Source organism: Natrix helvetica, assembly GCF_964273705.1.
Source record: "Natrix helvetica genome assembly, chromosome: 1".
NCBI lineage: Eukaryota > Metazoa > Chordata > Lepidosauria > Squamata > Natricidae > Natrix > Natrix helvetica.
In genome coordinates this window covers 168556164-168564479 of record NC_138548.1, presented here as the reverse complement: position 1 = coordinate 168564479, position 8316 = coordinate 168556164, and the positions used below count along the sequence as shown (strand labels likewise).

The 8316-nt window shown below is 42.1% G+C and overlaps 1 protein-coding gene across 7 annotated transcripts in view; it reads left to right on the top strand.

Moving 5' to 3' along the window:
* The first annotated feature begins 742 nt into the window (after positions 1-742).
* Positions 743-8316, top strand: part of SESTD1 (SEC14 and spectrin domain containing 1) — a 50183-nt gene continuing 42609 nt past the window's right edge. Inside the window, exons 1-3 of one of the 7 annotated variants that reach the window (XM_081935259.1) lie at positions 743-1207; positions 7446-7523; positions 8211-8315. The gene's annotated coding sequence lies outside the window, so the exon portion shown is untranslated. Of the gene's footprint in view, positions 1208-1228; positions 1382-7445; positions 7524-8210; position 8316 lie in introns of those variants that run through there. The other 6 variants (XM_081935253.1, XM_081935255.1, XM_081935254.1 and 3 more) reach the window with 6 other exon arrangements.

Sequence of the window (8316 nt, the reverse complement as noted above, 5' to 3'; positions counted from 1 at the left end):
TTGTAACCACGCCCCTTCCCCCCCCCTGATTTATGAATCAGAAAAAACAAAGACAATTCCGAAAACTGTGTTAATGCAGGGTCTTCATTAGCCCGACACAAGGTCATAAGCAGCAGGCAGAATTCTTGATCAAGCAGGGAAGAAAAGAAAGGGCAAAAAGAGAATAGAAAAAAACCCAGCAATCCTACGTTTCACAAGGGAGACGTGCTTTGCGAAAAGCCTAATTCATAAGAATCCACCTTTTCTTATTTCCCAACCCACTTCAGACCAGGATGCTACGGTAGATGGGGGGAAAAGCGGGTGGGAGGGAGGCAGGGGAAGAGACCACGGCAGGCAATCCAGCCTTAGATGGAATTGGTAAAGGGAGGAAGGGCGACAATGAAAGGAAAAGGGAGGGGGAGGCCAGCACCCGAACCGCGATAGCAGAGAACTGATGTGCTTAAGTCAAATGAGAGGTGCGCGGTACGATTTCGGGGCGCCCAAATCGTTTTTAAAATACGCGTGCTGAACTCGGCCTCTGTTGTCTTGGGAGCCTTCGGGGCGAATTCGCTCAATCTCTCACCGCCGTGGCGAAACTAAAAGTCAAGGAAAAGCACTTCGCCCCTTTCGCCCGAACCAGAACTAGGGCAAGCCCCGTGGCCGTTGTACACGTGCGCGATCCTATTTTCCCCGGGGGACGACGGGCCCGAGGAAGAGGGAGCCGCGCAAGGCGGGTGGCTCGGCTGGTGCATTGTTCCAACTTCAGGGTGGGGCTTGTCATTGCAGGCTCTGGGCTGACCCTGCCTGAGAGCAGCTGCAGCTGCAAGCCAAGAGAGATTGAGAGAGAGGGAATGTGCACGTTGCGCGTGTTAGTGTCAGGGAGGGATGCATGTCGTCGCCTTCTCTGACCCTGGGTGAGATTCCTTCTCGCAAACGCGCCGCGCTCTCAGAGGGGCCAGGAGCGGGTTCGGCGGCTAAGTAACGCGCGGCCTTCGCCGGGACTGACAGCCGCGGCGAAAGCAGCCCCCGCCGGCCGGCCCTCGCTTTTGTCTGTTGGGTAGCGAAGGCGGCAGCGGCGGAGGAGGAAGCAGCCCGGCGACGCTCCTCGCCGCGCGCTCCCTCGCTCGCGGCCGGGCTTTGGTCCCGCCTTTCCCGCTCCAGCAAAACGGCGCCGCGGGCCGGCCCCCTCGCTGGGCTGGCAAGCGCAAAACGGCCGCGCTCGGCCCAGGTGAGTTGTGCTTTGCTCGGCCAGGCGCTTCTCGGGAACTGCAGCAGACGGGAAGAGAGAGAGAGAGGCAAGAGCAGAGCAGGCCCGGCCTTGCGGCCTGAGCGGGCTTTGTTTCCCGCCGCTTTGGGTGGCTTCGCCGGGGCTGGCTGGCTGCTCCCTCCTGAGGCTGCGGAGGTAAAACTGTGCTGGGTGGGAGTCTCCTGGGAATGAGGGGAACAGGCTGCCGCCGCATCTTTACCTAAATCTCTCTGTGTGTGTGTGTTTGTGTGTGTGTTTGTGAGAGAGAGAGAGAGAGAGAGAGAATGTGTGTGTGTGTGAGAGAGAGAGAATGTGTGTGTGTGTGTGTGTGAGAGAGAGAGAGGTAATTCACAAAATCCCTTCCCCCTCCAGCCATTCTTCCCCTTTCCTACAACTGACATTTCTGCCACTGCATGCTTTTTTTTAAAAAAAATTGTGGCGGAGGCTCTTTGCTTCAACGTGGCTTGCCCCGTCTTTTGGGGCGGGTAGAGGGCTCTGCCTTAAGCAAGAATTGCATTAAAGACCAGAGCAACAGGTATTTCCTTATTTGCCTATTGGATGGGTTTTTATACAGCTTTATAACGTGTAGTAACGTACACGCACACAGCCGTTGGTAGGGAACAGTCAGTGCTGCCGCTTTCTTCTGTTCCTTCTCCCTTTTCCCTTTGTGTTGTTGACATTTTGCAACCCTAGCCCTGAGCAAAGAGAGTGAGTGGTTGAAGGCACCAATCTCTCTCTCTCTCTCTCTCTGGGCATCTTTCTATTCCAAAGCAATATCATTTCCGTAGTTTTGGCCACTTTCTGTGTTACTTCCACAATAATGTTTCATAGACTTTAAGCATTTTTTAAAAAAACAACCCCTGAAACAAAGAGCTTATGATTCTGAGAAGGAAGAAAACTATTGTTTTTTTTTCCCTCTGAGTGATAAAAAGCCTGCATCTTCGAGAAGACTGCACACTTGAACACTTCATCCTGACCTTTTAGAATTACTGTGGTAAAATTGTCACCTTGCCATTTCAAATATATGGTAGCTAAGGTATGGCCCAAATGATGGATTCCAAAGTCTTGGGTTGGCCCATTGTTTGATACAATGTTGCATCTACCTAGAGAAAGGTGGCCAGCTGACAGAATCTGCATAATCTAAAGATTTTCTGAAAAGCTTTTCCAAACCATTGGGAAATAGAAAGTAGGAGGAGTTACTTTAAAAAAAGTCTTTCCATAGCAAATAACTAAACCAGGTAACATATTTTTTCAGTGTCTTTACTGCAAATCACTGTCATTGATTACAGTTATTTGCACATAAAGAAATTGTGACAGTTTAGATACTCTTGTTGTAAGTATTACTGCTTGTAGTATTACAACAGCACTGATTTCTTTCTCCCTTTCCTGCCCTTTGATTAAAAAAAATGGAGATAGATAATTCCTAGGGATACTTGCCATGTTCTTTCATCACCATGGTGATCTTTCTTATTTTTTGGAGCTAAATGTATTTTTCCAGTTTGAATTGGGCATAATCTTTTTTTTATTGATCCACTGTCAGAGGAAGAGGGATTATAATTTAAAATGGATGATTTCAGTGGCATCATTTTTTTTATTAATTTAAATTTCTTTCCGTTCTCCATACCCACCTTCTTGTATCAAATAATAAGCTGTGGATTCATTGGTATTAAGTGTATATGTTTGAAACAGTGCAGGAAATCTTGAAAACTTACAAATTTCTCTCCCCTCTGTGGCATTAGGCCTTAGTTTCTGATTTGCGCAGTAACACTTGGTTACAATCTGATGAAAATTTTCTGTAGATTGTGACCTTCTGATGTGTAGAAGCATGGACCTTCATGGAGAAAATTACTTAATAAAAATATTTCTGTCAAAAAGCAGAATAACATCAAAGTCGGTTACTCTGGTGAAGATCATTCCTCTTTTTTAATTTTACAGACTGATATTAGAGGTTGAAGTTGTTGATTTTTTTAAAAGCAAAATGGGTAGAAAGGCTTTTCTCAAGTAATAAAAATCAAATATATGTGTTTCTTCTTTACTGATTTATAGAAAGGGGAGGAGAATGAACAAGGACACATTTGCAAATGGCAGAGAAAACTGTAGTAGTAGTTGCCCAAGTATAGAAATAGGAGAATTTGGAATTTTATTACAGAACCATTTAAAAACAACAACAGTACTTCAGGGCAAGCTCTAGAATTATTCAACAATTTGCATTCCTCCAATTTTTCTAAAACCGTAGAACTTTTATTTTTTACGTTGATGCAACTTAGCTGTGTAGATTGTCCTGGCATACCTCTTGGAACTACAAGATTAAGGGTGGAATAAAGAATATTTAGAAAAAGTAGGAAGATCTATAATCTAGGTTGATGACACTTACTTCATAGCTAGTTGATTTATCCTTGACTTCTGACTTCTGTATTTGGCATTGTTTGTTTCTATGAAAATACTATAATGAGATCGTTAATTTTACATAAAATATTTATATTCATAGTTTCTGTACCTAAAGAATAAGAGCCTTATTTGGTGATGCTATGGTACATACATTTTTATCAAATCAGTCTTGGGGTGCATAGGGGAGTCATATGGGAATTTGGTGTGTTTAAGAAACAGACTCTACTATTGTGTTTAATATCTGTGGAGGCCCTCAGCTGGAACTATGTTTGGAGTTGATACTTTATTAAAAAAAGAAGTTTCCTGCTTATACTGGCACAGTAAAACATATTTCAAAAGCCACCACTGGTATTAATGCTCCCCTTTCCTTTAGAAGCTTATAGTCTGAAAACAATTCAGTTACATACTGAGTCCCGTAGGACTGGCTACTTGTATATTGTTCCTGATTAAAACATCCATGTTCTATTTTGAGATTGTTCTATTTGCAACACTGCAACAGATGCAGGCTTAGCTGTTAACCAGTACAAGTGCTACTTCTGTGCAAAACACATTGGGTTATCCTCAAGATTGGGGTACAACATCCCATTAAAATCCATGTTCTGCATGTAGCATTGAATCACTATCAGGTGAACATCATTACTGCAAAGTCATTTTTATTGTGTCTGAACATGACTTACAGAAATAGGTGTTTGGATGTGGTAACAATAATTGAAACCTATAAGAGCTATGCTTTAATTAAGAGCAAAAGTTCAAATCCAGTGCAGTTTAGGACTGAGTAGGACAATTATTTTTGCTCAAAATAGATTAGAGAAATCTAACCTAGAGATGTGAAAAGAAATGATTTTTAAAGAAAAAATAATGATGAAATCCAGTAAAGTTGATGTAAAAAGGAATATTGCATCTATTTCCATTTTTTCCTGAACCTCTCCTTCCAACATTTTCACTAACATTACAACTCTAGCCTACTCTGTTCTGAGTTAAAATCCTCTGCAAAGTTTAATCCTGGTTTACAATTATAGAGCTTATCCATATTGCAAATGGCAACACCACAGTAGCCACACTAAGTGGGAGAGAAATTTTTAAAAAACATTTCAGCAATATACGGTAATATGTCTTGCATTGAAATGGAGTGGGGGGGAAGAGGTATAGGATTCAGATTTGTCCACAAATACAGTGAGCCTTGTAATTAGATTATCAATGTTTTCTAGATTTCCAGTCAGAATCATGACCATATTAGAATAGGCCATACCCATCCATACTGGTCTGATATCTACGGCTTCAGAGACAATCTTGAAATGTGTTGGCCAGACTCTAAAAAGCCCTGGAAGTAATGATATATTACAGGGACTTGTTTAAAAGCTTAAATCTGTTATATGACCCCTGTGCATGGCAGTATTTCATATGAAAAAAAGTATCTGGTTCTAATTTTTATTTTAAATATTCTTTTAATTTCAAAAAGGAAAGCCGATGTATGCTGGAGAAAAATATTCTTGAAATAAATCTTCTGAGTTTTATTTTGAATTATGAGCCGTGATGGTGCAGTGGTTAGAATGCAGTATTGTAGCCTAATTCTGCTAACTGCCAGCAGTTCGATTCTTACCTGCTCAAGGTTGACTCAGCCTTCCATCCTTCTAAGACGTAAAATGTTAGGACCCAGATTATTAGGGACAATATGCAATATTAAACTGATTAAAGAGGGCTGTAAAGCACTATGAAACAATGTATTATGTCTGTTTGCACAGAAAATAAAATGCAGTAATGAGCTACAGTTAGGAGGGGACCATTTCTAATTTGAGAAAATGGTGGGATTCAGCTGTACCAGTTGACGCTGACCCAAATGAATGGGTTTTTTAATATTAAAATTGCCCATAATAGTAACCATTTGTTATGAATGCCTTATGTTTTCAGATTTTTTGTACACTAACCCAAAAGATGGGGGAATCCTGCTTTAAATGTCCACTTTTAAAACCATTTGTCTTAAGACCTAGGGCCGGGATGGTGAACGTATGGCTCACGTGCCACAGGTGGCACGCGGAGCCATTTGTCAGGGCACACAAGGTGTTGCCCTATCAGCTGGTCAGCGCGCATGCACGCACTGGCCAGTTGAGCATCCTTTTTAAAAGCCATTTTTCACCCCCCCCAGGCTCCAGAGGCTTTATAGGAGCCTGGGGAGGGCGAAAAGAGCCTCCCCCGCCCCCCCCCCCACGGCCCTCCAGAGGCTTCAGGAGCTTCCCTGAAGCCTCCGGAGCACAAAAAAACAGCCTTATGGGCAAACCGAAAGTTTGGGAACGGACTTCCGATTTGCTCGTAGGGTTGGTTTAAGCCCTCTGGAGGCTCACGCCTACGAGCAAACCAGTTTGGTTGTAGGGTCCTTTTTAGTCTTCCGGAGGCTTTAGGGAAGCCTCCTGAAGGTCCCTGAAGCCTCCGGAGGGTTTAAACCGGCCCTACGAGCAAACCGGAAGTGAGTTCCTGTTAGCTCGTAGGGTCTTTTTTAGTCCTCGGGAGGCTTCAGGGAAGCCTCCTGAAGTCCCCGAAGCCTCCGGAGGGCCTCCGGAGGGGAGTGGGGGAGGCTGTTTTCGCCCTCCCCAGGCTCCTATAAAGCCTCGAGCCTGGGGAGGGCGAAAAAAGCATGCAAAAAATGGAGGGGGGAGCACCTCTTATGCGTGCATGCACACTGGGGGGGTCGCATGTTGCATTATGGGTGCGGAACACCTGCGCCCAACCCCCTGCGCTCCCCCCCTTATGATACGAGAGCCAAAAAAGTTTCGCCATCGCTGACTTAGGGTAAATGAGCAACTTATTGAATAAATGTAGTCTTAAAATAAATTGTCAGATTTCTCTACTGATTTTCATTCTTCCTCCTCTAATTCAAAGTTTTGTACCTCCAGCAGAATAAATTCAGTTTGTGATATCTGGTTCTTTTTGCTTTTCCACTATTAAATATAATAGTGTACAGATAATCTTTAACTTACAACCACAATGAAGCAAAGTCATTGTTGTAAGTTGAGGCACCACGTGATGATGTGATTTTACAATTACAATCATTTTTTTAAGGGTAATCATAAAGTGAGTCACTGCACTGTAAGGGAATCACTTGGTCATTGAGCAAATGCAGCATATCCAGTGGACTTTTTCTGCTGGAAAATAGCAAATCACAAATCGTGGTTATGTGACTGCGGATGATATACAACTGGTTGTAAATGCAAGCTAGTTGCCAAGTGCCTGTAATACAGTCATGTGACTGAAATATGGTAGGGCAGCTGTAACAGGGTTGTAAATAGTTTTTTTTTTTAAAGTTTGTACATTTGTTAAGGGCTACAAAAACCGTGGTGGCTCAGTGACTAACACGCTGAGCTTGTCAATCAGAAATGTTGGCAGTTTGGCAGTTCAAATCCCTAGCACCACATAGCGGAGTGAGCTCCTGTTACTTGTCTCAGCTTCTGCCAACCTAGCGGTTCGAAAGCACGTAAAAATGCAAGCAGAAAAATAGGGACCACCTTTGGTGGGAAGCTAAACGTTCGGTGCGTTTAGTCATACCGGCCACATGACCACGGATACATCTTCGGACAGTGCTGGCTCTTTGGCTTTGAAACAGAGATGAGCACCGTCCCCTAAGAGTCGGGAACAACTAGCACATATATGCGAGGGGAACCTTTACCTTTACCTTTACAAATCAAGGGCTACTTGTACTAATGTATCAGTCAGTGTGTTGTGGAACATATTCCTATTTTGATTATTTTATTTTTAATTGTCTGAATGAAGTAAATGTCTTTCTAAAGAATCAGTGATAAACTCCCAATAGAAAATTTCAAGTTCTAATTTATATTCACAGGACTTGAAAAGTTGAGTCAGACCTCAAGCCTGTTTTGTTACCGGATTCCTGATGTCTTTGAAAATTGCCACAAACACAGTAAGTAGGCTCATTCAGTTTCTAAATATTTAGCGGGCATAGATATATAATTTATTTTTGCCAGTTGTCAAAATGTTTTATTTTTATATAGACAAGTCTGTTGATATAGGTGTTATTTACAGACCATATAATTAATACTAGCAAAAATGTAAGCATGTTTACAAAGGTCAGTTCCTCTATGTTCATTATAATCCTGGAAAACTGAATCTGATATTGTGCTTTTATAACTAATAATGTAAACAATATTATTAATACAATAGCTCTAGTATTGCATGTTGCATGCAGTGGGGCAAGTACAGTGAAGGCAGAAGTGTGTTCACATTGGGGCCTGCAGGAACACAACCGTTGGCCAGATTTTTAGTCTTTTTAAAGACTTAGGTCTACGGTCTACCTAAAATAAGCTCATAAGTTAGTTCCTGTGTGTAGATTTTAGAAGCATATAAATTGTGTTTGTGTTATTTTGATATTTTCAGTTTACTTGGAAAACTGATCAATATGAAAAATATTCTTGTTACAACAAACTAGTAAAATCAAATGAATGAAACTCAGTTGAATGATTTAATAACAGGCTTTGAAAAATTGGACTGAAGGTTTTTTTGAAATTTTATGAAGATAGTATTGAGATTTTTGGGGGGTTGAAGTCCTCTAGGCATAAAATAAATATGGGATGTTGTCTTCTGCTTTTAGGTGAGAAGATGAGCAGCTACGATTCAGAAAAACTGAAGGTTGAAAAATTTTCTGACAAAATTAGAGAGAGAGAAATTGCATTGATTAAAATAAAAAGACATGAAGG